The sequence below is a fragment of the Bos taurus genome, chromosome 21 (assembly GCF_002263795.3).
Source record: "Bos taurus isolate L1 Dominette 01449 registration number 42190680 breed Hereford chromosome 21, ARS-UCD2.0, whole genome shotgun sequence".
Lineage (NCBI taxonomy): Eukaryota > Metazoa > Chordata > Mammalia > Artiodactyla > Bovidae > Bos > Bos taurus.
The window spans coordinates 21,417,614-21,444,592 of record NC_037348.1 but is presented as its reverse complement, the minus strand read 5'-3'; the positions used below and the strand labels follow the sequence as shown (position 1 = coordinate 21,444,592).

Below are 26,979 nucleotides of genomic sequence, written 5' to 3'. Positions count from 1 at the left end.
CTGTCTCAGTCACCCAGACTTAGAGGCAGGACACAGCCCAGCCCTTCGGAGCCCAGGCTGTCCTCCTCCTGAGGGTATGTCGCCCACTGAACTTGCACACAGTAGGTGCTTCACCTGTGTAAGATTTCCTGGATAAATCATCCTTCGGGGGCATTCAGATCCACTTCTCTGAGGTTCCTCCTCCAGTGAGCCTGCTCGCTGTCCCGCCCTGCTCAGGCCACCGCTGTGCCTCGTGGGACTGGCTTGTCCTTCCACCTTCCTCCACGGACACGGCTTGGTCCCTGCCCTGACCGGCAGCGGCGGCTCCAGCCAGTGGTGCTGCCCTTGAGTCTCTGTCTCCTCCTCCCTAGAGATGCCAGGCTCTGGCCTTGGCCTCTGCTTTCTCATCCTGCAGGGGGTTCCCTGAGAGAAACCCTCTTCCATGTGCTTCAAAACTCCATCAGGCCCTGCAGCGCTCCGGAGCTGTCAGGCCTTCCATCAGTCACACCTGTCTAAGCCCCAAGGCTTGCTCAGCTGCCTGGAGCAGTCCGCTGGGCCAGACCCCTCCTTTCTGCCATTCCAGGTTTCCAGCCTCCTTTGCAGGACTCCAGGGCCAGCTGAGGCAGGCCTGCTGACCCTGAGGCCAGGACCACCCGGGGCCAAGCCAGAAAACCCCGTGATGCCTGCGATCACTCGGCCTTTCCTCTCGCGCTCAGCCCTGGCCCAGGTTCCCATGGCCTCCCTGAGCCCTCCCCCAGCCAGGGGGGCCAGGCTCCCACAGAGAAGGGAGGTCTAGGGGCTCTGCGCCCAGCTCAGATCCTTCTCTCCGCACACATTAAGGCCCACTCTGGGGCCAGGCAGAAAGGGAGACCATCCCCAGGGCTGTGTCTGCATCCTGGTGACCAATTCAGGGTTTCTCAGCGAGAACCGCCTGACCTGTGATGAATAGCTCCCTCTTGTCTGACAGAGACCCTTCCCTCTCAGAACACCCTTCCCTTGCAAAGCGAGACCCCAGAGGGAGCCGGTGTCCTGCGTGGTGGTTCTTTTTCACACATCTAGAGCACACGGGGCAGGGGGGTGGTGGCGGTGCTGGTGTGATTAAAACCTCCACACTCTCCCTTCCTCAAATAAACCGACTTCTCTGCTCATCCCGGTCCTTGAAAACAGAAGCACTATTCAAAAATAAAAAGGAAAAAAGAATTTAAAAAAAAGGGGGGGGGAGCAAAAAAGAAAAAAAGAAAAGGAACTGAATAGAAGAAGAAGAAAAGGGATAAAAAAAAGAGAAGGAGAAGCAGGCGGTCCCCGAGGGAGCGGGTGAGTGCTGAGAATGAAAGGCAGGAAAGTGGAGGGAAGGAAAGCAGAGATACAAAGGGGGAGAGAAAGACAGAAGCTTTGAAAGGAAGAATGTTCCAGCGTGAATGCCGCGTGCAGGGGAGAAGGGGGCGCTTGAAAAGGAACAGCCCCGATGCGGTGACCCCTCATTCACAGAAGGTGCCAATCACCGGGACAATGCAGACCCTTTCTTCTTTCTCTTTCTCTCCTTTCCCGGAGAGAGGGAGGGGCTGGGAACCGCAAGTTAATTCCTAAAAGTAACAAAAAAATAAATGCAGTTTTCCTGGAGAAGCATCAAAGGGTTGCTTTAAATGCTTCCCCCCAAAACTCACTACACCCACAAGAGAAGTGCTTCTTCTCAGGGAAGCAGGAGGCACAGGCCAACAGCCATCAGCTTTATTTCAGGGTCAGCTTCCTCTGCCCCAGCCCCGGGTGAGCCCAGGCCGGGAGAGCCCTGGGCCAGGACGCTGTGAGTAAGGCCTGGCCTCTGCGGTTCTTGGCCCTCTGGGTTCTCCTGTTTGGGTCTGAGAGTTGAGAGCCCAGGTAGGAGGACCAAGGAGGAGGGTCTGAGCAAGGCGGCTGTTCTGGCTGGAGGCCAGCCTGGGGCCCGAGTCTGCTCAGGAGGGGCTGGGTACCAGTGGGGGGGGACACTTTGAGAGGGCCCTGGGATGGGGTATCCTCTCCTCGGGCTGCCTCAAGGAAGTGGCTGCCTGCTCAGGAGGGTGAAAGGGTGGCGGCTTCTCCCTTTTCACTGGCTGCCAGCTGTTGGATCAGTGTCCTTCCAAGGGTGGGGCCCTGTGGACATCACAGATCAGCAACTTCCTTGGGCTGGCCGAGACCCAGGACTAAGAGCCAAGTAGGCGCCCCGGAGAATCCCAAGTCCCCCTTTTGAAACAGGCCTGGATGTGGGCTCTGTCCTTGCTTCCTTTCTGCAGACAGACAGCAGCTATGACGGGGTGTCTACTGTGTGTGGGACTCATGCTGAGCTCTGGGGAGAATGCGGTGCACGGGACAGTCCCTGCCCGCACTCGGCCCTCAGTCTAGTGACCAAACATCTCCCTGAAGGTCCCCCTGAGAGGGTGGGGCAGGTGAGTATCCCTGGCCCCCCTCTTCGTCTTCCCTTCTCTGGCTCTTCCTGTTTCTCAATACTCAGTGAGTCACGGTGAAACCTGAAATGGGGTCACCTTTATGCAGAGGCTTCTTTTTCCTTCTGATCATCCAGACGCTGGATAATGAGAAATGCCTGGGAGCAGAGAGGCTGAGTGGAGGAAGACTGATTGGTTTATTGATTGATTGAGCGAGCTTCAACCTCACTCATCTATGGAGCCATCAGTCTGTGCAGAGCTGGGTGGCAGGGGCTGGGATCACAAAGTGACGAGGACCAATACAAGGCCCCGAGATGCTTGAGGCCCATCTGGGGGGGAGGGGCGGGGGAGGGGCTGGGATGCAGCACAGACCCAGGAATGAAAACTCTGCCTTTGCTAGCTTCACCTGGGAAAGACTGTTGCTCAGTCTGAACAGGCCCAGAAGGGCCTCCGAACCTGAGGAAGGAAGCTGAGAGAAGGGGCACGTGGAAAATGCCAGGGAGCACAGGGCGAAAAACATCGCTGAACTACCCGGACTGTATCATCACACTGGCAAACCCAGCACATGCGAAGTCCAGTGAGTATTTATTGAGCACCTATGTGCCCCCAGCCCCTGGGCATTCGTAGGGAGACCACAGTGAACCGGACTCACTCTGCCCTTGGGAACTCCCAGGGTGGGAGGAGTGACAGGCAAGAAAACAGGCGATTGAGTTCAGCGCACTAAGATCTGGGTGAGGGCGAGAACAAGGGATCACGGTGGGGGTGGGGGGCGCCCAGAGGAGGGGCAGCCTTGGTGAGGTAGGGGGGTGTCCGGAAAGCCTTTTCAGAGGAGGTTGGCACAGTCACTATAATAGATTAAAATGAACTAAATTTTCATTTGCTTTCAAGAAACTTTAAAGAAGTTTACGGGTGAGATAGCCTAGTGTCCTGGAGAAGGCAATGGCACCCCACTCCAGTACTCTTGCCTGGAAAATCCCATGGACGGAGGGGCCTGGTAGGCTGCAGTCCATGGGGTCGCTAAGTGTCGGACACAACTGAGCGACTTCACTTTCACTTTTCACTTTCATGCATTGGAGAAGGAAATGGCAACCCACTCCAGTATTCTTGCCTGGAGAATCCCAGGGATGGGGGAGCCTGGTGGGCTGCCGTCTATGGGGTCACACAGAGTTGGACACGACTGAAGCGACTTAGCAGCAGCAGCAGCAGCAGCCCAGTGTCCAGAAAACAAAAAAGGAACCTATTAATGACTAATAGACAAAGTGTATGTGATAGAGGGACTTTCCTGGTGTCCAGTAGTGAAGACTCTGGGCTGCCAATGCCAGGGATGAGGGTTTGATCCCTGGTCAGGGAACTAAGATCCTGCATGCTGTACAGTGGGGCCAAAAAAAAAAAAATCTAATAGAGGTTTTCTTGACCTTTTGGTGTACTGAGAAGAATCAGAGCTAGACAGAGAAAAACCAAGCAGGTGAAGACAATAATGAATTCTTTTTAAAGAAGTAATAGGTCAGTGCTAAGCTTAGCAGAGAATGGTATATATTGTGAATTTAACCTCGAATTGTGATAGAATGATATTAACAGGAAAGGCAGTGACATGGAGGCAATAGGTAACATCCAAAATTGGTAAATTGAGAAGTAGTGGGATAAATGTACTTTTTTCAGAGTATGGAGGTGAATATCAGAAAGGAGAAGCGAAAGGAATTGAGAATAGTGAACCAGTCTGGAGGGCTGGAGTGAGGGGAGCGAGATGGGCCGGGGTGGCGGCTGCTTCATCTGTGTTAAGCCTTTCAGTACTGTTTGACATTAAAAAAAAAAGATGCATATGCATTACTCTGATAAAGACAAATTAAATGCAAGCAAACAAGCAAAACAAGGGTTGGCCAAGGAGTCACTGTGAAGTCAAACTGGGATCCCTCTAAGGTCCTTGGAGGACTGGGCCAAGCAACAGAAAGGGCACTGTCCTTACACGCTTATGAGGATAGAAATTTATTTGAGAAAGAACAGAATTCAGTGGGCTCCCGCCCAAGATAACACAATTAGCGGGAACAAGACGGAGGGAAAAACCTTAGGGAAAGAACATGCACAATACTGGCACGTGGCTTTAACAACAAGACCCCAGAGCTAGGGACCCTTCCCCAGGAGACCCAGAGACCAGGGTGCTGTTACTAGCGCCCTCGTGCACGGGCCCAGATCCCCAGGAACACCGGGGTACATTCATACAGCCGAGTTGGGCCAAGGCAGCATGATCTACCTGCAGGGAGTGGGGTGGTCAGAGCGCACCAGCCTGAGCCCGGGGATCCTTCACCCCGCTCCAGCCCCTGCTGACCCTCGGTATCATGGGCACCCCACCCAGGGCACCCTCAAGCTCCGGCACTCACACATGTGCTCACTGTTCTCACCAGTCACTCCTACCATCTTATGGTCTTTTCTAGGCCTTTTAAACTGGAAACGTGTGGAACTTGCCTGATGGTCCATGGCCCAAGACAGCACGCTCCCAATGCAGACAGCCTAGGTTCGATGTCTGGTTAGGGAACTGGATCCCACATGCCCCAAATAAGACATGGTGCAGCCAAACAAACAAATAACTTGAAACATGGAACAGCAACACCCCACTTGCCCAGGTCTCCTCTTTGGTAAGCACAAATTCCCCCAAGAACAGAGAGTGTAAGGTATTGTTCCCAAAGCACAGGAAATCTATTAATACAAGTAAGCCTGAAGTGGGCACCTCCAAGAGGGGCCTTCGGTGTCACAGTCACCCCTCAAGGGGACAGAACCCCTCGCTCACAGCCTCTGGACCCAGTCCTAAAAAGCCTCTTTCTCTGGCTTCCCAGACCACAGCAGATGCAAGCTGCAAATGAGGAGGAGCGAGGCAGTGTGAGGGGTGCTCCGGTGAGGCTGTGTGGGCTGACAGCGAGGGTGCAGGATAAAAATTTTACCAAATGAGACTCCCCTGGTGGTCCATTGGCTAAGAGACCATGCCCCCAATGCAGGGGGCCCAGGTTCCATCCCTGGGCAAGGAACTAGATCCACATGCCATAGCTAAGAGTGCCCATGCCTTGACTAAAGATCCTGTGTGCCGCAACTAAGACCCGGCACAACCATATAATAAATAAAAATATATATTAAAAAATGATGACCAAATGGCAGCCTGGGACTGTTCAGGGTAGGGCAAGCAACTACAATACCTGAGAACACCGTTCAGTCACTAGATTCAGATCCATGACTCAGAGTCAAGATAGGTGAGAGCGTATCCGAGTATATACCACAGTCTCTGTCTAGCACTGTTGGGTCCAGGCTTGAGGCTCAGGGGCACTACCGTGTAACTTGCCCAGTCCTAGGGCAGACACGACAAAGGCATCAACTCTGCCCAGTCTCCCAGGTGCCACTGCGGCCGTGGGTCAGCAGGGCTGGGCTCTGGGCCACTTCTGCCCATGCCATGCTCCTGGGTACAGACTCAGCCTCTCAGAATCCCACCCGCTAAATGAGAACACCTTGCCCAATCAGGCTAGGCTTGCTGTGAATCAAGTGAACCATTCTTTCTTTAAAGAAAGTCAAAAGTCAGCTGAGGCATTTTACAAATGTAATGTTACTAGAGCCACCTCTTTTTGTGGGTGGCTGGACAGGACATCTCATGACTCACACAGGCATAGGGAACAAAGGAGTTACCCCAACTCTACCTTCTGCCTTGGGCTTCCCTGGTGACTCAGACAGTAAAGAATCCATCTGCAATGCAGAAGACCCGAGTTTGATCCTTGCGTGGGGAACATCCCCTGGCGAAGGGAATGGCTACCCACTCCAGTATTCTTGCCTGGAGAATCCCATGGACAGAGGAGCCTGGTGGGCTACAGTCCATGGGACCACAAACAGCTGGACACGACTGAGCGACTAACACTTTCACTACCTTCTGCCTTAGGACCTTTTAGACACAGCGAAGCAAGTATCAGGCAAGTTTCAAAACCATGCAAACTTATACTCGAATGTTCTCAATCAGATAAAGCCAGAATCCACTCTACAAGGCCTGCCTGGACCGTTCAAAGCCAGTGTCACACATTCACACACACAAAAGAGGGAAATTATTTCAGATAAAAAGAAGCTAAGAATATATAACAACCAAATGCCACACACGAACCTTTTTGGATCAAGACAAGAACCTAAAAAACTGTTTTGGAGGACAACTGGGAAAATTTGCATAGGACTGTTTATTAGATATTATTGACTAATTGTAGTTTTTTAGGCATGATGGTACTGTACTTATGTAGAGGAAACCCTTGTCCCTACTAAAGACACCTGGTGAAGTATCTTTTCAAGGGTGAACCAGCATGTTGCCTAAAACTCACTTTCAAAGGATTCAGCAGAGCCATTTGAAAGAGAGTGAGATAAAAGATAAAACAAATGTGGCAGAATGGTAATGATCGTGACTCCAGAAGAAGGTTCTTAGCTTTCCTGCTAGGTTTGACATTTTCAAAATAAAAAGTGGTGAGGATACAGACGACACAGGCGAGTTATCACCTGTTCTTTGCATTTGTTGGGCTGATGTTGGTTTGTTACCCCACCTGCCCAGTGAAGAAAGTGATGTGCTTGTGATGAAGAGATAGGCCACTGGGACTTTCTGGTTGGTCCAGTGGCTAAGACTCTGACCTCCCAATGCAGGGGGCCCAGGTTTGATCCCTGGTCAGGGAACTAGATCCCACATGCCATAACTAAGAGCCTGCAGAGCCAAATTAATAATTTTTTTTTTTTTTTTTTTAGAGATGGACCACTGCAGTGCATCCCAATCTGTTCACAGAGGAAATAATGCTGGGACTGTACACGGGGGTACTCAGCCCCGCCCTACCTAGCTGCCTGTGAGCCGAGGCAGAGCTTAGTGGCTCCAGCACTCAGCCCAGCGTGTTGGCAGGCAAGCCAGGCCTTCGGTCCAGGCCTGCGGTCAAGGAGGGTGGAAACTTTCAGGTCCTACCTGTTTCTCTGTCTCCTCATTGAATTCTCCCCTGGCAGAAGAGGGGGACCTTTCCCCCTCAAACCTATCTCCCTTACAGGTCTGGAAACACAACATCCAGATTTGAATTCCTTATGCCTGGACCCATCACTCCCCAGGTCCCCAGTTCTTTGGGGGCTGAAGCTCTGCCCTCCTCCTCTTTAAGCACAGATCCCTCACTTGCAGGTCAGAGAAGGGACTTCCCTGGCTGCCCCGTGGTTAGGATTTTGCTTTCCAATGCAGCGGGTGTGGGTTTGATCCCTGGTCGGGGAGCAGGGATCCCACACTCCCCCAAGGCCAAAAAATCCAAAACATAAAACAGAAGCAATATTCTAACACATTCAATAAAGACTTTAAAAAAAAAAAGGTCCACATTAAAAAAAAAAATCTGAAGGTCAGAGAAAAGGATGTAAATTGTGGGGATTATGAATGCCAGTGTCAGTCAGGACCACGGCACACCTGTTAGGGATCATTTTGAGTGTCATGTTCTAGTCAGCTCTCACCTAGCCGGGGGGTGGGGGGTGCAGAGATCTGAAACCCCAGGCTCTGCTACCCAGAGGCGGTCCTTGCTGGTGATGGGGCCTGGTTTCCCCTTCTGAAGAAGGTCCCTTCTAGGGCTCCAAGTCTGCTTGTGCTAGTTGCTCCTCGTGTCCGATTCTTTTGCGAACCCAAGGACTGTAGCCCATCAAGCCCCACTACCCATGGGATTCTCCAGGAAAGAATACTGGAGTGGGTTGCCATCCCCTTCTTCAGGGGATCTTCCCGATCCAGGGATGGAACCTGCGTCTCCTGCAATGTGGGCAGATTCTCTACCGTCTGAGCCACTGCAGTCTGCTTAGAGCTTCCCAGTTCATCCTGGTCCAGGACTCAGAGCTGAGTGAGCAAGACAGGCCTTTCCATCCACGGAGAAAAGTCCTAGAGCATTCCTGTCCTGGCACATCTGCCTACTGGCTCCGGCCACCTTCCCAAAGTGTTCATCAAGTGCAGCGTTGGTGGTATAGCAGTGAACGTAGCTGCCTCCCAAAGTGTTCTAAGAGATTCCTGGACCTGTGGCCTAGGGGAGCAAACGCAAATCCCAGGATAGTCCACCCCCAGAGACTCTGGTGATTTTTAAAAGCCCCTCCAATGGTCCAAATGTGAGCCAGGTGGAGTCCATCTCCCAGGCACAAGGTCCTTGGAGCTGAGGCAGACTTCTAGTTCAGCCCCGCAGCCTCTCCTCCCCAGCCTCTCCTGAAGCCCACCTTCGGAAGCCTGCCTGGGAACCAACCCTCTCCTTCCCTGCGCCTTCCCAGACCTCTCGCATTATTCAAGATACTTGTACCTCAAGTATCTCTTCAGAACCCCGGGGCTGCCTGCCTCTCAGGAGGGCAAGGCCGGGGAAGGCCACATGCAGGGCTGGGTGCCTTTCAGAGGCAGTGGGAAACTTGAGGAGGCTTTTAGGAGAGGACACATGAGCCAATGGCTGCTTTGAAGATTGTCTGGTTACTGTGTAGAGAGGGTAAGGGAGGCCGGGACAGGGTCCCACCAGGCTTATCCATTTAACCCCTTGCACTCCGGCCCCCTGCACCTCACCTCCACCCCAACCCCTGCACTGGGGGCTCCAGGCCCTCGTGGAAGCTGCAGCCTTGGGAGCCACCGTCAGGTCCATCCCCAGGGCTCAGTGGTGTCACAGGGGAGAAAGGGACGGGTTTTCTTTCCACTGTGGCCGGCAGCACTGACAGCTGAACGTGCAGCGGAGGCGGTGAGTGCCGAATGCTAACAATGAGAATTCATTCCAGGCTCCCAGTGGGCAGAGACCATCTGGACCCCACCAGAGGCCACTGGCGGGACATCCCCCGTCCCTCGGTAGGGGGCAGGTGCTCGCCTGGGCCGAGAGAGGCTTCGGAAATCCGAAGGGGCACCCTTCCTTTGCCCTTCAAAGGGACGTGGAAATCAAACAGCACCAAATGAATGGGTGGAAAATGTTACACAGCAAACACGGGAAGGGTTTTGCCCCCAGATAAAAGGGATGGAAAGAGGAAGAGAGAAATGGAGGTGGAGGGAGGAAGGTAGGGCAGCAAGAATGGAGGGGAGGGGAGGGGAGGAAAGAAGGAGCGGGGGAGGGCCTCAGAGCTTTCTCAGGTTACAGAGAAACAGAGGGAGGGACAGAAAGGAGAAGCTGAGGTGGGAATCGCTCCAGCCCTAGAGGAGCTGCCCCTGGGGCAAAGTGGAGACAGTGCCTCTCAAAACCCACAGCTGGAATAAAAAAAAACCCACACAAAAAAACCCACAGCTGGGTTTGGGCAGAAAGCCCCTCGTCTAATGAAGAGAAGCCCACTGCTGCCACACTTGAGGCCTCAGTCACAGGTTTACAAAGCTGCTGGGACTTCCCTGCAGCCCTGGGTGGTCCCGTGGCTGAGATTCTGCACTCCCACTGCAGGGGGCACGGGTTCCATCCCCGGTCAGGGAACTAGAGCCCAAACACCATAACTAAAGATCCCACATGCCGAGACCCATCGCAGCCAAATACATACATAAAATATTTAGAGGGGGAAAAAAAAAAAACCAGTTCACAAGACTGGGCAATGTGGACCTCAGGACGCTGTCCCTAGGGGCCCTGGGAATCGTGCTTGGCCGCAGCCATCTAGGAATTCACACTAATTTGCAAACAAAGGGGCCCTCACTTCCAGGTTGTACCAGGGCCCGCACACATTGTGTGGTCGGTGCTGGCTGTTCTTTCCAGAGGACGTTTTGCTAGAAAGGCAGAATCAGGAAGGCAGGGGCCGGCTCTGACTGCTGCTCCCTGTTTGCTAACCAAACACGTGGCCGGCGTGTTGACTTAGCCACAGAGTGGGAGTAAGCACAGGGCTCCCTGCCTCCCCCTCCAAAGAGCCAGCCTCAGATGACACGTGTGTGGAACTGTGCCCCTGCATGTGCTGTACATGTCATTGTTCCAGAGGCGGTCAGGGCCTGCCGTACTCCAGGCACCAAGTGCTCCTGACCTTTCCAGCCCTTCGTGCGGAAAGCATGGCCGGCCTGACGAAACCCGCCCAGTCCCGAGAGACCTGCCTTCCGCTGGTGGCCGATGAGGCTTCAGAACCCACATTCTCAATCACCCACATCCTTCACTGTGTGGAGTGGAGACGCCATCCAGGATGTTTTAGGACCAAGACTACACCTCGAGATGTGGCTCCCACAGTGCTCGTGAGGTCACCAGGTCTCCAAGTGATAGGCTGAGGCAGACCCAGCCTAACCCAGGCTCCCTCCCCTACGAGTGCCCCCCCCCCAAGATGCAGGCTAGGGACCCTCAAATTCCAATACAATACGGGCCTCTCCCCCTGCCAGCACCTCCCTTCTGAAGACAACAGGCAGAGGCCCTGCAGACTACCCTTCCACCGGCAGGGAAATCTTGGGGTACACTGCTCTTGCCTGGGGTCCTTTCCAAGATCCCTGCCAACAGGCCTCCTCCTCTGAAGGGGCAGAGGACCCTAAAAGCATAATTTCCCAGGGCTTGCAGTCAGATCATTGTACTTCTCAAGCCCAACTTAATGGGTAACATGGAAGACACCTGAGTCCCCACAGATGCCAGGTGCGCCGAGGATCACACCTGAGACAGCTGGGTCCTGGCACCCCGCCCACAGCGAGAACAAAGCCAGGCTCAGCGGGCAGCATCGTGTTTGGGCCAAGGGCAGGCAGGCGGCTCAGAAGGGGCCATCCAGAGTAAGCAGAGGAAGCAGGAGGCCAGGCCTGCGAGGGAGCACCCGCCAGGAACTGAATTAATCAGCAGGAAACTGATGGCTGTTTCCTGACAACTCCACTCCACCACTACCACCACCACGAGCACAGAACACACACACACGCACAGGAATTCGGAAACAGGGAGGGCAGCTGGCAACTTCCTCGAGACCCACAATGCAACCACTTTTTCAAATACCTAGACAAAACAACATGGAGCACCCACCCTCTCCCCAGTTGTAGAGGGTGCGAGGAGCCCCTCCTGCATGTTATTTCTATCTTGCATGAAAACCTTTCCAAGAGGGGCTGTCATTCCCCGTTTTCTAAACTCCGAGTTGCGAAGCAAAGTGAGAGGACCTAGGTCACAGCTAACAGTGCTCGAGTTTTCAAGGCTAGGCCTGGCAGGACGACAAAGGCCAGTTCTTAAACCATCTCACTCCACCCTGGACCAACAGATCTCTCCCACAGACTCCAAGACCAGGGCTTAAAGGAATCCTACGGGGACTTCCCTGGTGGTCCAGAGGCTAAGACTCCAAGCTCCCAACGCAGGGGGCCTGGGTTGGATCCCTGGTCAGGGAACTAGACCAGACATGGTGCAACTAGATTCCACGTGCTGCAATGAAGACTGAAGATCCTGTGAGCCGCAACTAAGACCCAGTGCAGTCAAACAAATATTAAATGAAAACTAAAGGAATCCTACGGCATGAGAAGGGGGCTCAAAAGTGAGGAACCAGCTAGTGTGGCAGTGGACGCCCTTCTGCATGAACTGACCCATTGACATTCGGAGGGTGGGGCGAGCGGTCTTCCACTTCTCCCGACTCTCTTGCTTTCCACTTCTTCAGCTTAAGAGTACACTTTTAAACATACCAGTATGGATGGAGGAGCCTGGCAGGCTATAGTCCATGGGGTTGTAAAGAGTCGGACACAACTGAGTGACTGAGCATATACATGCATGTGTTTCTCAAACTTCCTGCAGTTGAAGAGCTGTTTTATTTGAATCCCTGGAAGAATTAACACTAACAAGCAGCTCCTGGTCCCAACACCTGTCACATGAAGTCAGCGATGCCCATCTCGGTCCACTCTGATCAAGATGCAGCTGTCAATCATCCACTTGGATGTCGTCGTGGCAACGTGAAACTATGTAAGTTTCTCAGCCTCATTTTCAATATTTCTTGGCTGGGTAACGCTGTGCAGACCAGCAATGGTCCATGGCCAGGCCTTTTACGTGGCGCTGGCCTCAGAATGCATGAGAATGTTTATAAATTCAAGAATTTTAAATGCAGAGGGATATCTTTCTTCTTAGGTGAAAATTCTACTCACAGGTAATAGAGCCTCAAATCTGCCCTTAATATTTCAAACATGTTTGTAGTCACCACTGTTTGGGGGCAGTTGATTTTCCAGTCATCTCTCCTGCCTCTCCTCTCTCTTAAAAACAGAAAATAATACATTAAAGTTTCTTAAGCATTCTTGGAATTTACACTCAGCAACACATGACCCACTGAGCTCCATGAAGGTGAGGCGTGAAGAGAATGTTCTGTCAATGAGAAATTCATAAGTGCTCAGAACAGAGCACAAAATTTGCAGTTCTTAGGCAGGGTTACAGCGCCATTGGATTCCTGCAGATGAAAAGAGGCTTGGGTTTAGATCAGCCCAAGCATCTCTGTAGGTTAAATCTCAGAAGAGAAAGGCTGCTGCAGTAGTTCAAAGTTGGTCCACGTTGGCCGTAACAAGACTGGTAACTGGGAACGACCCGAAGGCATTGTAAGATACAGACTTTTGAGTCCCGCCCAGATCCTGCAGGCTTGGGGCTGGACACAGGGAACTGCATTTTATTTTTTAATAATTATTTGTTTGGCTGTGCTGGGTCTTAACTGCAACATGTGAGATCTCTTAGTTGCAGCATGTGGAATCTAGTGCCCTGACCGGGGATCAAACCCAGGCCCCCTGCTTTGGGAGTGTGGAGTCTTAGCCACAGGACTACCAAGGAAGTCCCCAGGGAACTGCATTTTGACCAGTTTCCTCCAGCAGGGAATCACAAATGGTGTGGCCACTGAACCTGCCCTTCTGCGAAAGAACCAGGAGTGACCAGTGGCTCAGAAGATTTGGTCTTGGTAAAGTAAAACAGGTCCAAATAAAACCAACTGGGTTTATTGCACTGGAGCGAGTGCTAGCACTACAAAGCCCTGGCATAGAGAGACCCGTGGAATAAATCCACCTGCTTGTTTACTGAAGGTGGTCTCATATTCTCCACTTAGCTGGGCCCAACACCTAGCAGTCTCAACTAGTGTCAGCTGTCGTCCACAGCCCAGGAAATCAAAGCTCAGAAGGCTTGTCATTTGCCGAAAGCCAAGTTCTTAGAAAAACCAAGACTTGCCCCAGGGCTCATGCCTCTTTTCCTCTGTGCCTCAAGTTTCCTCATCCATACAATGGGGATAATACTTGCCAATTCTCAGGGTGGTTGTGAAAATTAAATGAGGGAATGTCTTTGTAAGTGCACTTGGCCTGGTCTCTAGTAAACAATAATAGCTGTTCAGATAATCATGATCAATTTTGAAAGTCTGAGATGACATAAAATCTGTTTCCATTGCTGGAATTTGCTTATCCCAGATGGTTCTTGTTAGCACTAAATACCGTGGAGATGCTGATTGGCCAGAACTGTCCTTGCACCTTGGTGGAGACTTTCCATTTGGGCCAGGAGGGCCAAGCACCCTGCAAATACCCCACCCTGGACACACACCTGGCCTGCACTTGTTCTTGGGGAGACCAGCTGGCTGGCGGAAGTTCCCTGCAAACATGTTCCTAGGCTGAGCCCCTCTGAGAGGTTTCACAGTGGGGACCCATCCAGAACATTTATTATGTCCATAATATGCCAGGCATGGGGCTGGGCACTGGAAAATAAAGGAACTGCAATAAATGAAGCAGAGTCTTCCCCTGCCATAAGCTTACAAAACTTTCAAGTGGGAATAAATTGGTTTTGATTAAAATTTTCCATTATAAAATTCATAAAACCGCCCCCTGCAAAGAGTTATGGAAATGAACAAAAAATTAATACTCCTCATCCTAACTCAAGCATGTCTTGTGTTATTTCTTTCTGGTCCTCTTCAAACATATGGTTTTCGCACGGTTCTAATCATGGAGTGTATAAGCCTGGTGTCCTGCTTATTTTCCCCGGATTGGACACTAGCAAGTTTCCATGTTGCGTGTTCAGAACCAATGATCCATATTCATAAACACAGAACATTTGCAAGAGTGCACAGATCACCGCTTGCCTGCCCATTCTCACAGTGAAGGACATTCAGGGTGTTTCCAACTTGTCCACCCTGCCCACTAAACACCTTCATGCATTCATGCAGAAAGACAGAGGGAAGCGGCAACTGGTGTGTAATGCGATGGTGGCAGACAGGCCTGGGTCGAATACTGCCATAGAATGAACTCGGGCAAGTTACTGAACTAACCTCTTTGAACTTCAATTTCCCCCCAGATGGGCATAACACTTCCATCACACAGTTGTGAAGAGGATTTAACAGGAGACCATCAGTAGAACAACTTGCAACGAGCCTGATGCTCAATAATTATGTGCCTTCTCTTTTCTTAAACATCACAAGGTCCTGACTGACTCCTTGGTGCCTTCTCAAGGACCGGGGCAATCAGCAGACACCCTCAGAGCACAGAGTGCCAACTTCCCCCACCCTCCACACAGATCGCTAAATCCTGGGAGATGAAGCATGTGCAAGCTGAGGTATCCAGGAGGGAAGTGATAAGTGCTCTGCAACTTACTTAAAAAATGTTTCACGGGTTAAAAAAAAACATATACATGTACAGATGAAGCAAATATGCCAAATGTTCACATCTGTTACATCCAGTCTTGGGTGTATGAGTATTTCCTGTACTATTCTTTCAACTTTTCTATGTATTTGAGATTTTTCATAATAAAACCTTGGGGGAAAACCTCTTACTAATTCAAAAGGTTTAAAAAATGGTATCATGCTTTAAAAACTTGCATTATATCCATTTATTTGTTCAACAAATATTAATTCAATAGTTAACAAATATTAATTCAATAGAGTGTCTGTCATGCGGTGAGTTGATCCAACCTCATAGAACATACCATCTGGCATTTCTTTGGGTTGGGTTTTTATTTGCTAATTATATATAGTTTGTTCACTTTGTTTTTTAGTTTAAATCTTGATTTTTAAAACCGGTATGTATAGGTTCTTGGTGGAATTAAAATATTAACCCCTTAAGTGTCTTAGGAGACGATCTTTTCCCCCTAGCTCTCAAGTGTTTTGTAGAGTTGACACAGCAGCTACAATTTGTAAAATGTAGTCAAATCTGTTGAATTTTTTTGATGACCATTTTTATTTCTAAACTTTGGAAATCAAACTCCAGACCAAGATTTGGTATAAATTGTACACACTGCTATGTTTACTCTTTATATTTGTTTCAGTATTATCGTGGTGATTAGCATTTTAAAAGCCATTATATTCATCAGTGATGGTGATGGCAGGCCCTTGTTACTAGTTTTAACAGGAATGCCTCTAGTGTTTCTCAGTTAATTATAACTTTGGCTACCGGTTTGAAATAGATATCCTTAACCAAGCTAAGAATACACCTTTCTACTTTTTTTGGTGTATTGATTAGTTAGAAAGGGTTGTTCAATTTTAATCAATTATCCTGCTGCATATATTGGAATCAATCTGGTTTTATTTCCTTAAACCATTAGCATGAGGCAGTTACTATATTAAGCTTCTCTAGCATTGACAATTTCCCCCACTTGCCCCATTGGGTTTTGGTGGATGACTTCTTTAATATATTATTGAATTCTATTTCCTCTTAGCATTTTCATTCTTTACCATGGTCTCTTTGCCATGTTTAATATCAGGCTGATTTTGCTTTGTAGAATGAATTGGAGAGCTCTCCATCTTTTCTTCTAAGCCGTGGAATAGCTTAACGTTAACAGTATATCAAATTTGAAACAATTACCTAGCAAAAACACTTGGGACTGGTGTCTTCTTTAGGTAGAGAGGGCAGCACTTTGATAACGATTGCAAATTTGTTCTCAATTAACACATCCATTTTCAGAAAAGTATTCATTTAATTGAGATTTTCAAATTTAAGCCTAGTGTGCATAGATTTTCATTTTTTGAAACCTTTCTACTTACTCCAATGTCCCCTTTCTCATTTCTATTGTTATTTTCTTTTCTTTTCTCTTTTATTTTTCAAATAGATTTGCCGAAGGTTAAGCCACTTTACTGTTGGTTCAAACACAGAATCAGCTCTTGAATATACTTGCTAATTTCATTGCATTTCTATTTTCTAATTCACTTATTTCTGCCTTTTACTTTTTCCCCCCTCCCGTTTTCCTTAGGGGCTGTTTTTTATTCTTTTTTCCTCCCCTAAGATCTCAGGCTGAATACCTAGTCTCTTTTTTCTCTTTCACTTTTTAATAATAAAAACATTTAAGGCTATGAGAACAGTGCCAGCTGTCTCCCATAGGTGTGCTTATGTGGCACTCAGGTTTCCAATGCTTTCTAAATATTTGTTACTGTGCTCTTTATTTCTTCCTTGACCCAACAGCAATCTAGGAAAGCATTTAAAATTTTTTTCAAGCAGTTCGGTTTTAGTCTGTATAAATTTACACTATTTTGTCGAGGTTTAACTGCATGGTGATCAAAGGACTCTCCGACTGGCACAACTTCTGTTTTGGGTAGACTGTGAGCTCTTACATTCGGTTACTGGTGACTGGTTACAGAAATATTTGCAGAGCATATGCTCGCTAGGAAAGCCCAAGTGCTTTTGAAAAGTTTCTGCTTGCCATAATGTTATGTCAAATGAAAGAGGGTATAAAGTTCAGTGTGCTTGTAACCAGTTTAAAAGAATATGTATTTACCCATGTGGATGGAAAAAGACTGAAAAAATATATAAAGGTACTAATCAGTGCTTTGGCCACCTGATGCGAAGAGCTGACTCATTTGAAAAGACCCTGATGCTGGGAAAGATTGAGGGCAGGAGGAGAAGGGGACGACAGAGGATGAGATGGTTGGATGGCATCACCGACTCAATGGACATGGGTTTGGGTAGACTCCAGGAGTTCGTGATGGACAGGGAGGCCTGGTGTGCTGCGGTTCATGGGGTCACAAAGAGTCGGACATGACTGAGCAACTGAACTGAACTGAAACAGTGCTGGAAATTTTTCTTTTTCTAGTTGTTGTTGTTTGTTTTTTTTTTTTATATAATGTGGACCATTTTTAAAGTCTTTACTGAATTTGTTAAAACATTGTTTCTGTTTCATGTTTTGGCTTTTTTGGCCATGAGGCATGTGGGATCTCATGCACCCGCTGTGGGTTCCCTGTGGGAACCTGCACCCCCTACGTTGGAAGTCTTAACCACTGGACCACCAGGGAAGTCCCTGTGTTGGTAATTTCTAATGGGTGAGAGTATGGGCAATTTTCACTTTCTTTACAATTCTCTGCATAAGATTTACTCTTTTAAAAAGATTTCTTTCAGTGTCTGGTAACGAAAATGCTTGTTTCAAGCTTTGTCTTTGCAAGCTCCCTTTGGCCAGATAGTTAAGAAGTCACCAGGAAGAACCTGAGGAATAATTGGATTTGGACCCCAAACAGTGCCTACACCTGAAGACAGTGGCCCTGCGAGGAGCTCACAGTCACTCAGGCTGTGGAGGTCCCCCTTGCTGGAGGAGATTCACTCCCCAGGGGCCTCCCCTCATCTCTCCACACTCTTCATGCTTAATGATGAGCCCCCCCCTCCAATTACTGTCACCGAGGAGTTTTCCCTCAAAGGGAAAAACAATGAAATCCAACTTTTGCAACTGATGCATGCAGACTTTTATTTCCCTTCTACCTCTACACGATCTCTAAGGCCCACTCCAAAAAGTGCATTTTCACCCCCAAATCAACTGCAGAGCCCCTGTAAATCCAGGGAAGCTCTGGGCCCTGGAAATGGACAAGGTGGCTGTGCCTCCAGCTCATGCCACTCTCAGCTCAACACCAGCAACTCTGGAGAGAGAACAGCCGAGTTCCCATGAGCTGCGCGCTCATGGAGTGGGATCGAAAACTCCAGCGAGGTCGAGAAGCCTGCTGCGTGACAGGGGCAGAAAACAGGGATGGAAGGTAAGAGAGAGGTGGCAGGGATGAGAGAGGGTGAGAGAGAAGAGGTGTGAGTGACAGCGAGCGTTAGGGAAGTGGAGTGGTGGTTCCAGGCGCTTCCTGGGAGCCCCATGGTTTCAGAAGCATTTCACAGGCATGAAATGTGCCAACAGCGAAGCCCTGGCACTCCTAACAAGGAGCCATGGGACTTGCCTGGTGGCCCAGTGGTCAAGAATCCACACTTTCACTGTGGGTGGCACAGGTTCAATCCCTAGCTCAGGAACTAAGATCCCACACGCTACTCAATGCGGCCAAAATATGCCCCCCTCAAAAAAACCCCAATAAAACCCAAAACGAAGAGTCATTTTACACCAGGGTCTTTTCTGCTGTTTCTCTGTCCTCCATCCTTGCTCAGCCCTGTCCTCTGCTAGAAGACAAGATGTCTCAGCTGGCTTCCACTGAGCACCCCCACGGAGTCTGGGGACACTCCTAGAAAGTCAGGGAAGAGAATCCTGACCCACAGAGAACGTAGTAAGACAGCTAAGCAAAGAGGGCAAGGGCCAGAGGAAGTGCAGCAACACACAAGGAGATGCTGCGTGTGCCGAGCACCCCAGAGGAGTGGCTTGTCTCCTGGGAATGTCTCTTGTCTCTTTCTCCATAAACCTTCGCCCCCACCCCACAGTGGCTTCCTATATCCAGGCAGGTCTGCCCACCACCCTGACCGTTCTGGGCAGAGTGACCTTCAAGTATGTCTCTGTTTCAAACTGATGTCACTTACGGGTAACAGCTGCGTGCCCTCTGCTCTGTGCAGTATCTCCACAGTGGACTGAGTCACCCAAACCAGAATGCAGCCACTACCCTTTGGAAGAATGGTCCTCAGGGAAGTGTTTCAGCTCTAACTTTTATCTAGAAATCAAGAGGCTCTCCATCGGCTCATCTGACCCATCTCTGCATCTCCTGTTTTTCTTTTCCTTTGGCTGCACTGGGTCCTCACTGCGGCACATCGGTGTTCTCCTGTTGCAGAGAACGGGCTCTAGAGCACGCAGGCTTAGTAGTCCCACAGCATGTGGGATCTCAGCGCCCTGACCAGGGACTGAACCCCTGTCCTTTGCATTGCAAGGCAGATTCTCAACCACTGGACCACCAGGGAAGTCCCCCACTTTACTTTTCTACTGTCTTGGAAATTAGGTGGCAGAGTGGTTCAACGAATGGGAGTGTGAATTCGGGATTCACTCATACCTGGTTCAAATCCCACTACTATCCCTTACAGGTGCAAGGCCTGGGAAAGTGGCTGCCTTTATGAACCTCAGTTTTTCTGCCTCTAAAATGGGTCAAGAATGCTGTTTCTTACAGAGTCACTGAATTAGAAGTGCCTGGCCCAGAGCAGGTACTCAACAAACATTGGTCCTCCTTATCCTTCCCTTGCTGGAATTGGGGAAAAGTGTTAGTCACTTAGTCAACTGTGTCCAACTCTGTGCGACCCCATGGACCCCAGAGGCCCACTAGGCTTCTCTGTCCATGGTATTATCCAGGTAATACTGGAGTGGGTTGCCGTGCCCTACTCCAGGGGTTCTTTCTGACCCAGGGATCAAACCTGCTCCTGTAATGCAGGCGGATTCTTTACCACTGAGCCACAGGGTATCTCATTCAGTAACTATGAAAGTCGCTCAGTCGTGTCTGACTCTTTGCGACCTCGTGGACTATACAGTCCATGGAAGTCTCCAGGCCAGAATACTGGAGCGGGTAGCCTGTCCCTTCTCCAGGAGTCCTTCCCAACCCAGGGCTTGAATCCAGGTCTCCCATGTTGCGGGCGGATTCTTTACCAGCTGAGCCACAAGGTAAGTCCAAAAATACAGATCTTCCCAACCCAGGAATCGAACTGGGGTCTCCTGCATTGCAGGCAGATTCTTTACCAACTGAGCTATCAGGGAAGCCCCTCAGTAACTATAAACATGAATTAATAATACATCTCAGTGGGGACTTCCCTGGTGGTCCAGTGGTTAAGATTCTGTGCTTCCAATGCAAGGAGTGCAGGTTCTATCCCTGGTTGGGGAACTAAGATTCCACATGCTGTGCAGCATGGCCAAGAAAAAAAAAAGCAACTATACTCCAGTAAAAAATGTTAAAAATATATATATATATATAACTCAAGGGAAAAATTTTACTTGGGATTATTTCCTGGTCAGTTTTAAGAAACACAGTCAAGCACAGAAAACATAATTTTATAAATGATCTGTAAACGGCTCATACAGAGCAGATATTTCAGGTGAAATGAAAAGGAATTCAAGCAAAAATACTGTATTTATTCCTCTTAAGGGTTTTTCAACCCTCAAATCAACCTTTCCAAAGGGGATTTCCCCACATGGAATGACAATGTAAACCCCAAGTCCCCTGGCTTATACCAGAGTGATCTGTCAATGGCTTCTCTGCTCAGAACCCACTGGTGGCTCTCCCAGGTCTCTGAATGAAGTTCAAGTCTTTGGACACATTCCCAATCGGCCTCTCCAGCTCCATCTTCTGCCATCCCACCTCGACACCCTATCTCCCATCCGCAACAAACCACCACTGACTCTTTGAATGCCCCTGTTCTTTCTGACTTGGTATATTCTAATCCCCCAGTGGAATGCCTCGGCTTCCCTTGCCTGCTAAGACTCAGCTAAACACCACCTCCACCAGTAAGTCTTCCCTGAACTGCTCCCCAGCTTCACTATGTCTGCAGAGCAAACTTCTCATGCTTTTGTCTGCATATCCCATATCCCTTCAGTTTGAGGGCCTGCTGGGGACAAAGACCACGTTGTTTCCCCTTTATATCAGAGTTTACTAGGTGTTTGGTATTTACTGACTGAACAAAGGAATAAAGAAAATGATGGAGGTTTTTAAGAGAAAAGAGGACTCACGGTGGAGCAGGGCTCTCCCTGACTTCACATGCCTGCAGTCCACAGGTAACAATGATCACCACGTATCACACAGCACAGACAAGGTCTGTATAGTCAAAGCTATGGTTTTTCCAGTAGTCATGTACAGATGTGAGACCATAAAGAAGGCTGAGCACCGAAAAGAATCGATGCTTTCAAACTGTGGTGCTGGAGAATACTCTTGAGAATCCCTTGGACTACAAGATCAAACCAGTCAATCCTAAAGGAAACCAACCCTGAATATTCATTGGAAGGACTGATGTTCAAGTGCCAATACTTTGGCCACATGATGCAAAGATCTGACTCATTGGAAAAGACATTGATGCCAGGAAATATTGAAGTTAGGAGGAGGAGGCAGCAGCAGAGGATGAGATGGTTGGATAGCATCACCGACTCTACAGACATGAGTGAGCAAACTCTGGGAGACAGTGCAGGACAGGGGAGCCTGGCATGCAGTAGTCCATGGGGTCGAATGGGACACAACTTAGTGACTGAACAACAACAATACAGCATAAAGCACACCTATTAAAAAGTAGGTACATGAACCCACTTCACAGGCCATGAAATCAAGGCTTGCTGGGGGAGGCTGTGGCTCGTCAGGGCTGGGAGATGGCAAGCCAGGACAAAGGCCGTGGCTCCTTGGATCCTGAGTCCCATGGCTTGAAGTAGGTCCTCCACTTGCCTGTGATTCTACTTCTGTGGCAGACAACCCTTTAGATTCATCCCTGCTTGTGGGGAGAAGAACAATTCTGTGTTTCAGTGATTAAGCCCCTCCAGGGCTTCCCAAGGCCAAGAAGGTGCCAGGTTAGAAGTTATAACTCAGGGACTTCCCTGGTGGCCCAGTGGTTAAGAATCTGCCTTCCAGTGCAAGGGACACGGGTTCAATTCCTGGTTGGGGACTGGTCAGGAAACTAAGATCTCACATGCCCGGGGTGACCAAGCTCATGTGCCACAACTACTGAGCCCAAACCCTGTGGAGCCCATGAGGTGCAATGAAAGATCCCACATGCTGCAACTAAGACCTGATCCAGCCAAATAAATATTTTTAAATTAAATTAATAATTTTTTATAAAAAAGAAGTAGCAGCACACATGGGAGCAAACCATCAACTGTGTCTTGGGCGACCCAGAGCCAAGACCCTCACCCTTGGACCCAACTCTTCCATCCTGCTAAGGGTGGGTGCCACACACCATCTCTCACTGGACACCAAAGCTGCCCACTTCTCATGCCTTTGGTGGGTCCACCATCACCAAAAGTGGACCCTGGTTTTCTCCAAATCAATGAGCTAAGAAGCAAGGTGAGGAGTTTCACTGGAATCTAAGGTTGCAGAATGAGGCCTGCAACACTGTGTCTCAAATGGGGGAGGCGGGTAGAGACTGTGGGAAGGAGGGGCCATTGAGGGATGAGAGGCAGGGCTGGGCAGATAAGAGATCGCATCCACCAGACAGATAACGGGACCACAATGACAAAGGAGCTGGAGGCCGTGCTGGAGTGTGGAGAGAAAGAAAGAGCATATTAAATTTTAAACAAAGCCCACCCCGGGGGAACCTCCAGCCTTGTCTCCCAACCTGTGCCTCCCATCTCCAGCTCACAAGTCGCCAAGTTCACAGAAATCGAAACATCCCTCATCTCTAGGGGGTTGGGTTTTGTTTTGTCGCTGTGTCTCTGGGGGGTGGGGGAACTTGGGCCTCCCAGAGGCCCAGGGGTCTTCCCACCAGGCCTGAGAAAGGAGGGCAGGCTAGAAGCAGCTTCAGCTGGGACAGCCCTGCTTGGAAGGGGGAGCAATGGCAGGGCTGGGAACCAGAGCAGAGCGGGTACAAGAAAAGAGCTGGCAGTGCCAGGTCCAGATGGTGGGCAGCAGCAGAGATGTCACCAGGAGCCAAGAGGAGGGAAGAAACTAAGAAGTAGGGAAGGTCCTGAGAGGCCTTGCCAACTGCCATAAAGACTGTGCTGGCGTGGAGGAGGAAGAGAACAGAAAAGGAGGAAGAGCGAGCCCAGAGCTGGAGCAGGAAGGCCCAATTTAGCCCAAGCACGTGTTACTTCCTCTGTAATTCCATCAAACCTCCCCCACCCCACCCCAAGGTGATGACTGGGGAATGGGGCTGCAAGGGCTGAAGGTCTGGAGAGAGGCACTCCCCTGGGGCAGGACCCATGGGGCAGGGCCTGAAGCTTGCACACAGCATCCTCCATGCCAGCCCCACAAACACCAACCCAGCCAGGCAGGACCGGCTTCGGGTCTCCGGAGTCAGGACAGGATGTTTGTTTCACAAGCACCTTCTCCGAAGAAAGACCAGCCTAAGTCTGGAATCCTCAAAGCTAGCGCTGCCCCGGGCACCCTGAGGATGGGCTTCTTGAGGATTCCCTGGGGAGCCACAGGCCTGCACTCAGAGGAGACAAGAAAGGCTCTAGTCTCGGTGCTCAAGGCCCACTGTGAACAAAGGGGCAAGGATCTGCGGGTTCTCTTTCAAGGTCAGCTGTGCCCGGGGTCAATCAGGCCTTTCCCAGGCCAGTCCCTCTTAAGCAGTATCTTAAAAAAAGCACAACCAAGTTTTATTAATAAAAGAATAAGACTTAGTATTCACCTAAAAGTAACCAAAAATACTACATAGCATTTCTGGAGGCCAATTTAACCATCTAAATCCAGGGCCATTAGAATGTGTCCTGGGCCCAGTAATTCCCTGCTAGAAATGTATGCCAAAGATTTAATAAAAAAAATACCCAAGGTTGTTCACCACAGCATTCAAGAGAAAAAGAGAAAAAAGTTTAAATTTAGGAAACTGCTTAAATATATGGAAGAGTATATCATACACTGAAATATTAATAATTACAGGCATTTTAATTTTCTTCTTTTTGCTTGTTTCTATTTCCTAAATTTCTTGCAACAACCGTAAATCTCTTTGTTACAAGAAAAAAAAAATCAATAAAAGCTATTTTCTAAAAAATAAAAGGCAGAGATCCAAGAGACTGTGCATTCCTTGGACATTCGAACCTGAACTGGATTAGAACAAAACAAACTAGACAGACACTTAAAACCACCTAAGAATATTTTTAAGGACTAAGAGGTGTTTTCCACTGAAGAGGAATTAAAATCCTCCAGAAGGCTCCCCTGATGGCTCAGTGGATAAGAATCTACCTGCAAATGTAGGGGACACAGGTTCGATCCCTGGTCCAGGAGGACCCCACATGCCACAGAGCAACTAAGCCCGTGTGCCACAACTATTGAGCCCAAGCTCCAAAACTACTGGTCTGTGCTCCACAACAAGGGAAACCCCTACAATGAGAAGCCCACGTACCGCAACTAGAGAGTAGCCCCCAGTCTCTGCAACTAGAGAAAACCCGGGCAGCCATAAATAAATCTTTAAAAAAATAAAACCAAATCCTCCAAAAAGCCCAAGTGAGAGCAGGGAAGGCAAGTCAAGAGCAGAGAGTTAAGTCAGGACCCAACTTTTCTGTCCGTAGAGTGATGGCCATGGGGAGAACAGGGGGTGGGGATGAGAGCAGGCAGAGAGGCTGATGTGTGGGAAAAACAACACGAATGTTCCTTTCGTCCTTGATCAAGGAAAGAACAATGACCACCTCCTTCGACACTGAATTCAAAGCGGGGAATTACAAAATGGCCATTCTGAGACTTCCCTGGGGGTTCAGTGGTTAAGAAACTGCCTTGCAATGCAGGGGACGTGGGTTTGGTCCCTGGTACCCACTCCAGTGCTCTTGCCTGGAGAATCCCAGGGACGGGGGAGCCTGGTGGGCTGCCGTCTATGGGGTCACACAGAGTCGGACACGACTGAAGTGACTTAGCAGCAGCACTAGCAGGGAACTAAGATCTCACATGCCTGGAGTAACTAAGCCTGTACCACAACTACTGAGCATGCGCTACAATGAAAGATGCCACGTGCCGCAGCTAAGACCCAACACAGTCAAATAAATATTAAAAAAACAAACAAAAACAAATGGCCAGTTACGGAGCTGAGTGACATTTGTTCATCTACTTGGCCATAGGGAACACATTTTTACAACCAAGATACAGAAGCCCCCAAAGAGGCTCTTGGGAGAAATTCTGACAAGCTCTGCAGCTGAAGCAAAAGAACTTAGCTGGGAACTTCCCTGATGGTCCAGTGGTTAAGACTCCACACTCCCAATACTCGGGGTACAGGTTCCATCCTTGCTCAGGGAACTAAGATCTCACATGCCACACAGTGAGGCCAAATAAATAGACAGACAATAAAAATACTTAAAAAAAAAAAAAAAAAACTGAGCTGATGTTACAACAGAAATTTTCCAGATGATGAGCTAGGACACAATCGGGAACTGTCGGGAAGGCATGAGAGGACCACGTGCACCAGTTGCAGAAGTTGGCCTTTGTGTAAGATGAGCCAGAGCCCAAGAAAGGAAAAAGCTCACTGCCATGGACTTAATTATTCAAGCATCAGGAAAACTTGAGGAGCAGTGGGAGCTGTCTGAATTTCTCCATTCCTCTTTCTGATTGAAAGCTTTAAAATCTATCTCAAAGATCAAAATCTGTCCTCTGGGGAAAAGTTTATGGGGTGCCTCCTATCCATGCATGCATTCAGCAAACAGCCCAGAGCAAACTTAATGTGGGTACCACTCTGTAATGCTCAAGGTGCTTCCACTTCCTCTGGTCTAACAAACAAAAACAGACAGCGTGAACCACTAGGACGCATCCTTGGTAAAGATGCCGAGTAGCACGGTGACCGGGCACTGGACATGCCAGCTCCAGCCCACGGGTTCCAAAGACCGCCACAAACATTCCTCAGCCCCAGTGGACCCTGCCTCTTCCTTCACAAATGATGATTCCAACTTGGATAATCAATACGGTGCTGCCCATGAGGGCAGCTGGTGCTGGATGATTCTATGTCTCTTAAAGACATCAAATTCTCCCCCCAGGTGAAGCTGTAGCCTACAGATGACAGCCTCGTATTATATACGACCAACACCTTTAGCTTTGTTCTCCGTAGAGAATTTCTCTTCAGCGAAGAGGAAGCAGTCAACACCCCACTTTGAAAACAGCACAGGTGTTTTCTGCCAGACAAAACCCAAAACCCCAAATCAAAAAACCACCTCCCCTCCCTTTTAATTAAAGAGATCCCATCCAATCGCACCTGTGTAAAGATAGGAAAAGTTGTGCTTCCAGAATGTTCCACGTTCCGGGTACCATTAGCCCTGAAAACTTCCCCGCTGTAAAACAAAATGAAGGCACCAGGAAGCGCTCCCTTGGCACCTGACAGCTGGGACCTACCCGAGGCCGGTTCACACAGACAGTAATAAAAGCTCCCTTGAAATAACGTAAAGCTCCAGACATTCTGATAAAAGCTGGGAACTTCAAAGGTAGGACCGCAGAGCCCATCCCTCATCCTCCTCATTGTGTCTGATGTGGAGGGCTGGGTTCTGGGCTGACTCCACCACCTACTGCCCAAGCTTTGCCCAGGAGGACTCGTGAGCCAGCCAGCCAGCCAGCTATAGGAGGTAGGGTGGAACCTCATTAAAAAAAAAAAAAAGCTTTTATGGCTATTCTTTTAATTATTTTTTTTTGTTTGTTTTTGTTTTTGTTTATGTATGATTCTTTTTTTTTTTTTGCTTTTTTTTTTTTTTTTTTAAATTTCAGGTATACACGTGCTCCCCATCCTGAACCCTCCTCCCTCCCCCCTCCCCATACCATCCCCCTGGGCCGTCCCAGCGTACCAACCCCAAGCATCCAGCATCGTGTACTGAACCTGGACTGGCATCTCGTTTCATACATGACATTTCACATGTTTCAATGCCATTCTCCCAAATCTTCCCACCCTCTCCCTCTCCCACAGAGTCCATAAGACTGTTCTATATTTTTTTATTTTTTATTTTTTAATTGGAGGATAACT

At 49.2% G+C, this 26,979-nt stretch overlaps 1 protein-coding gene across 4 annotated transcripts in view; it reads right to left on the bottom strand.

Annotated features, from left to right (window-relative positions):
- ZNF710 (zinc finger protein 710) overlaps nucleotides 1-26,979 on the bottom strand; it is a 74,382-nt gene that overhangs the window by 31,846 nt on the left and 15,557 nt on the right. The window contains exon 1 of one of the 4 annotated variants that reach the window (XM_024982319.2): nucleotides 115-26,731. The exons of the other annotated variants lie outside the window; for them this stretch is intronic. The gene's annotated coding sequence lies outside the window, so the exon portion shown is untranslated. Of the gene's footprint in view, nucleotides 1-114; nucleotides 26,732-26,979 lie in introns of those variants that run through there. 4 annotated transcript variants of the gene reach the window in all.